Below are 6,060 nucleotides of genomic sequence, written 5' to 3'. Positions count from 1 at the left end.
GCTTCATGTTCTTAGCCTTCTTTGGGCTAACAAGGAGGAGTGTGATTTTCAAATCCATTCTCTAAAGTAAATTTTAAAAGATAGCACTAGGATTTGTTGGTCTTTGGATGCAGAATTGGGGGGGGGGAGGGAAAGTGCAAAACTTTGAAGTAAAAGAATGTCCAGGATATAAAGCGAAAGAGTACAAGAAAAGACATCTTTTTCCCTAGAGTAAAGAAAGATTGTTAAATAGACTTGAACAATCTATTTCAAAAGTGACCATAAGACATTTACTTTTTAAATTCTATTATCTGGAAATCTCTGAGAGTAGCCAACTAAGGATCATTTTTCAGGGCTAAGGAAGAGAGAGCCTAGATAATGGGATAACTTTGGACTGGGAATCAGAACATCTGGGCTGATCCAGACAGATCCCTGGGCCCTCAAGGCCTGATTTTTACTGTGTATAAAAACAGGACTCTGATTCTTTTTTTTTTCTTTCAAGATTTTATTTATTTATTCATGGGAGACACAGAGAGAGAGGCCGAGACACAGGCAAAGGGAAAAGCAGGCTCCTTGCAGGGAGTCCGATGTGGGACTCGATCCCAGGACTCCAGGATCACGCCCTGGGCCAAAGGCAGGTGCCAAAACCGCTGAGCCACCCAAGGATCCCAACAGGGCTCTGATTCTATTACTAAGTAGTTGTATGACTTTGGACAAGTTGCTTTCCCTCTCTGGACCTCAGATTCATCAGTAAAACAAGGATATCTGCCTCATTGGATTGTTACGAGGATGATATGAGTACGCAAAACACTTAGAATAGTGCCTGGTATATGGCATGGTGCAGGAAATGTTGGCTGCCACCATTATTAACTCGGCAGCTAGCTTCCTATGGCAAGACAGGTGGAAAATTTCCTGTTCTCCTTTCTTTTTCTGTCATCTCATTCCTCACCAATGGTGCCTCCCAAGGGATTGAGCCCCAGGTGCCATAGCAGTGAGCTTCTTGGTAATACACCCTTTCTAGGTTATCTTTATCTCCCTGCCCCACTTCCTACTGGTAACCTCAACTGATGTTGCCTTGAGTCGCCTCCCAAATCAACTGCTTGTCCTCAACTTCTTATTTCAGGGTCTGCTTCTTGGGGACCTGAATCTAAGAAACCATCCAAAGCCAAGCTAGTCTCATGGTAAATATATTTAATATACCACCATTGTAACCCTTTGTATTATTGCATCTTGATACAAGTTACTAAGAAATGCTTAACATATTGCAATAGACACGTCTCTCCTTTTTCTTTATTGCAATTCAGCAGAAAACAAAATCACTTCCTAATAAAGAGGATTCAAGGGCCCAAGATGAAAAGGATTTACTCACTGGATAAGGGAGGGCAAAACACTGCAAAGCACCAAATGCTAGTTTGGCAAGCCACACACACACACACACGCACACACGGCACTGCTCATGAGAGGCTGCTGGCTGCTGGCAGGTGGAACATAGCACTGCATGGTCCTGGCCTCCTGTTGATGTCCTATGCACTAGCACATCTTTTTAGTTTAGTTTGTAAACACTTCAGGGCAGGGGAATGTGTAGGAACAGAAGACCTATCAAGGATACAAGAGACATTCAAGAGAATTCCACCCAATCCATGGTGCCAACAGAGTGCAGTTAGGATCTCTGGAGATGCCATGCCACCATTTCTTTGAGATGAACTCAAGGACTACCTACACCACTAATTTTCCCTCTTTTGAGAAAAGTAATATATGTTGATGGCAAGACATCAGGTCGTCCTGAAAAGCATATGGTGGGTGTGATGGGTTGAACTGTTGTCCTCCAAAATGATACGTTGAAGACTTAACCCCTGGCACCTGTGAGTGTGACCATATTTGGAAATAGTCTCTACAGATGCAATCAAGTTAGGATGAGGTCATTAGGGTGGGCCCATATCCAACATGACCAGTGTTCTTGTAAGAGGAGGGAGATCTGTGTAGACACCAAGGAGAATCTCATGTGAAGACATAAACACAGAGGGAAGATGGCCATGTGAAGGTGGTGGCAGAGACTGAAGCTGGGCTGCCACCAGCCAAGAAACATCTGGGGTCACTGGAAGCTGGAAAAGCAAAGAAAGATTCTCCCCTAGGACTGCAAGGGTGAGAATAGCCCTGCTAACACCTTGATTTGGGACTTCTGACTTCCAGGACTGTGAAACAACACATTTATGTTGTTTTAAGTCGCTCAGTTTTTGGTCTTTTGTTAAGGCGGCCCTAGGTATCTAATATGATCAGAAACAAATGGCCTCTGACCCTTTCCTTCCAAATCCTTCTGCAGATGTAATCATCTGTATTTTAGAGCTCTTCTCCTACTTGAATATTTTATTTTATTTTTTAAAATAAATTTATTTTTTATTGGTGTTCAGTTTGTCAACATATAGAATAACACCCAGTGCTCAGCCTGTCAAGTGCCCACCTCAGTGCCCGCCACCCAGTCATCCCCACCCCCCGCCCACCTCTGCTTCCACCACCCCTAGTTCATTTCCCAGAGTCTTTCATGTTCTGTCTCCCTTTCTGATATTCCCCACTTATTTTTTCCCCTTTCCCCTTTATTCCCTTTCACTATTTTTTTATATTCTCCAAATGAATGAGACCATATAATTTTTGTCCTACTCCAATTGACTTATTTCACTCAGCAGAATACCCTCCAGTTCCATCCACGTCGAAGCAAATGGTGGGCATTTGTCGTTTCTAATGGCTGAGTAATATTCCATTGTATACATAAACCACATCTTCTTTATCCATTCATCTTTCGATGGACACCGAGACTCCTTCCACAGTTTGGCAATTGTACTTGAATATTTTAATTGTCATAGTCTCTAATATTTTATCAAGGAGGAGTTAAAGCACAATTATGGAACAGGAGGGGAAAAGGGTCCCAGCATTACAAAATGAAAATACACAACACTGTAAAATATAGTATAATTGGGAGATCACAGATGCTAAAATAATTAATTGACTACAATAGTTACTACTCTGTGGTCCAGAAACCAGTCATTTGGGTATATAACAGGCCTCATTGAGAAAATGAAACCCCTAAAAAAAGTGAGGATGTGAACCATGTGGACCCCCAGAGGAAGGACACTTCAGGCAGAGTGAACAGCAAGTGCAAAGGCCCTGAGTAATGTGGTTGGTATGTTTGAAGACGAGCAAAGAGGCCCATGTGGACATAAGTAGTGAAGTGGCATGGGCCAGATTACACAGGGCTTTGTACACCCTGGTAAAGACTTTTGCTTTTGAAATTGAAAAGATATCAGTAGAGGCCTGACATGATTTGCTTTATGTGATAACAACACTCCAGCTCCTGGGTTGAAAGAAGACTGTAGGGGAAGTGAGGGTACGAACACAAAAACCAGTAAGGAGACCACTGCAAAATTCTCAGTGGGTCACTGTGATGGCTTGGACCAGCGTGTGGCACTGGGGATAAAGAGAAGTCATCTGACTATGGGTCTGTTTTGGAGACAGAGGACAGGTAGGGCTGAGGGATTTGGTGTGGCATAAGTGAAAGAGAGGCATTGAGGATGGAAGCTTTAGGCCTGAACAACGGGGAACATTAGAGCTGGGGAGAACTATACGAAGGACTGGCTTGGGAAGGAAAATATGGGGAGTTCAGATCAGGCTATGTTAAATCTGAGATGTGACCAGACACTCAAGTGGAGGTGTTGAGTTGGGTATATGGGTCTGGAGCTCAAGGGAAAGGACCGCACTAAAGACATCATGTGGGAGTCATCATCATAGAGATGGCATTTAAAACCTTAAAACTTGAAAAAAGATAAACAAAGTCCAGGGTTAGTAGAAGGAAGAAATAACAAAGATCAGAGTGGAAATAAATGAAATAATGACTAAAGAGACAATAGAAAAGATCGGTGAAACAAAGAGCTACTTCCTTAAAAAGATCAACAAAATTGACATACTTTTAGCTTGACTTACCAAGAAAAAAAGAGAGGGCTCAAACAAATAAAGTCAGAAATGAAAGAGGAGCTGTTACACCAGACACCACAAAGAGACTACTATGAATAATTTTTTAAACTTTTTTTGGAAAGATTTTATTTATTTATTCATGAGAGACCCAGAGACAGAGACATAGGCAGAGGTAGAAGCAGGCTCCCTATGGGGAGCCCAATGTGGAACTCAATCCCAGGACCCCCGATCATGACCTGAGTCAAAGGCAGACGCTCAATCACTGAGCCACCCAGGTGCCTCTACTATGAATAATTATATGCCAACAAATTGGACAACCTAGAAGATACGGATATATTCCTAAAAACATACAACTTTCCAAGACTGAATTATGAAGAATTAGAAAATCTGAACAGACTAATTTTTAGTAGGTAGGTTGAATTAGTCATCAAAAACCTATCAACAAACAAAGGTCCAGGACCAGACAACTTCACTGGTGAATTCTACCAAACATTCAAAGAGAAATTAATGCCAATCCACCTGAAAATATTCCAAAAAATTGAAGAGGAGAAAATCCCTCCAAATTTATTTCTATGAGGCCAGCATTACTCTAATACCAAAACAAGGACACCACAATAAGATTACAGGCCGATAGCCTTGATGAACATAGACACAAAAATCCTCAGCAAACTGAATTCAACAATACATTAAAAGGATCATACACCACTATCAAATGAGATTTATTCCAGAGATGCAAGGATGGTTCAACATCTAATAAAGCAATTAACATGATACACCATATTAACAAAATGAAAGATAAAAACCATATAATTATCTCAGATGCAGAAAAAGTATTTGACAAAATTTAACATCCATTTATGATAAAAAGCCCTCAACAAAGTAGGTATAGAGATATAGGTATAGGTATTACCTCAACATAATAAAAACCATATATGACAAGCCCACAGCTAATATCCTACTTTTTTTTTTTTTTGCTAATATCCTACTTAATGGTGAAAAACGAAAAGCTTTTCCTCTAAGACCAGGAATAAGACAAGGATGCTCACTCTTGCCACTTTTATTCAACATAGTACTGGAAGTGCTAGGCTAAGCAATTAGGTAGGAAAAGAAATAAAAGTCATACAAATTGGAAAGAAAGAAGTAAAACTGTTGTGATTTGCAGATGACATGATTTCATATATAGAAAACCCTAAAAACTCTGCCAAAAAAGAATTCAGTAAAGCTACAGGATACAAAAATCAATATACAAAAATTTGTTGTATTTCTATATACTAACATGAATTATCAGAAAGAGAAATTCAGAAAAAATCCCATTTACAACTGCATCAAAAAGAATAAAATATCTAGAACTAAATTTAACCAAGAAATTGAAAAACCTATACACTGAGAACGATAAAACATTGACAAAAAAAGTTGAAGAAGACACAAATAAATGGAAAGATATTCTATGCTCATAGATTGTTAAAATGTCCATGTTACCTAAAGCAATCTACAGATTCAATGCAATCCTTACCGAATTCCAATGGCATTATTCACATAAAACACAATTCCCAAACTTGTCTGAAACCACTAAAGACCTCAAATAGCCAAAGCAATCTTGAGAAAGAAGAACAAAGCTGGAGATACCATCATCCCTGATTTCAAACTATATTGCAAAGTTATAGTAATCAAAACAGTATGATATTGGCATAAAAAGACCTATAGACCAAGGGAACAAAATAGAGTAATAAACCCACGCATATATGGTCAATTAATTTACAATAAAGGATCCAAGAATATGTAATAGAGGAAGGACAGTTTAATATAGAACTACCATAGGATCCAGCAATTCCACTTCTGGATATTTATCTGAAAAAAAAAAATAAAAACACTAATTTTAATTTTAGTGTTTACACGCATCCTCATGTTCAGGGCGACATTATTTACAAAACAACCTTAGTGTCCACTGATGGATAAATGGATAAAAAATATGTTTTATATATATTTTATATATGTACATATATATACACATACATTATATATATTTATATCAAATGTGAAACTACTCAGTCATAAAAAGGAATGGAATCTTGCCAGTTGTGATAACATGGGTGGACCTTGAAGGCAACTACACTAAGA

The sequence above is a fragment of the Canis lupus genome, chromosome 24 (assembly GCF_011100685.1).
Source record: "Canis lupus familiaris isolate Mischka breed German Shepherd chromosome 24, alternate assembly UU_Cfam_GSD_1.0, whole genome shotgun sequence".
Taxonomy (NCBI): Eukaryota; Metazoa; Chordata; class Mammalia; order Carnivora; family Canidae; genus Canis; species Canis lupus.
This window is presented reverse-complemented; position numbering follows the sequence as displayed.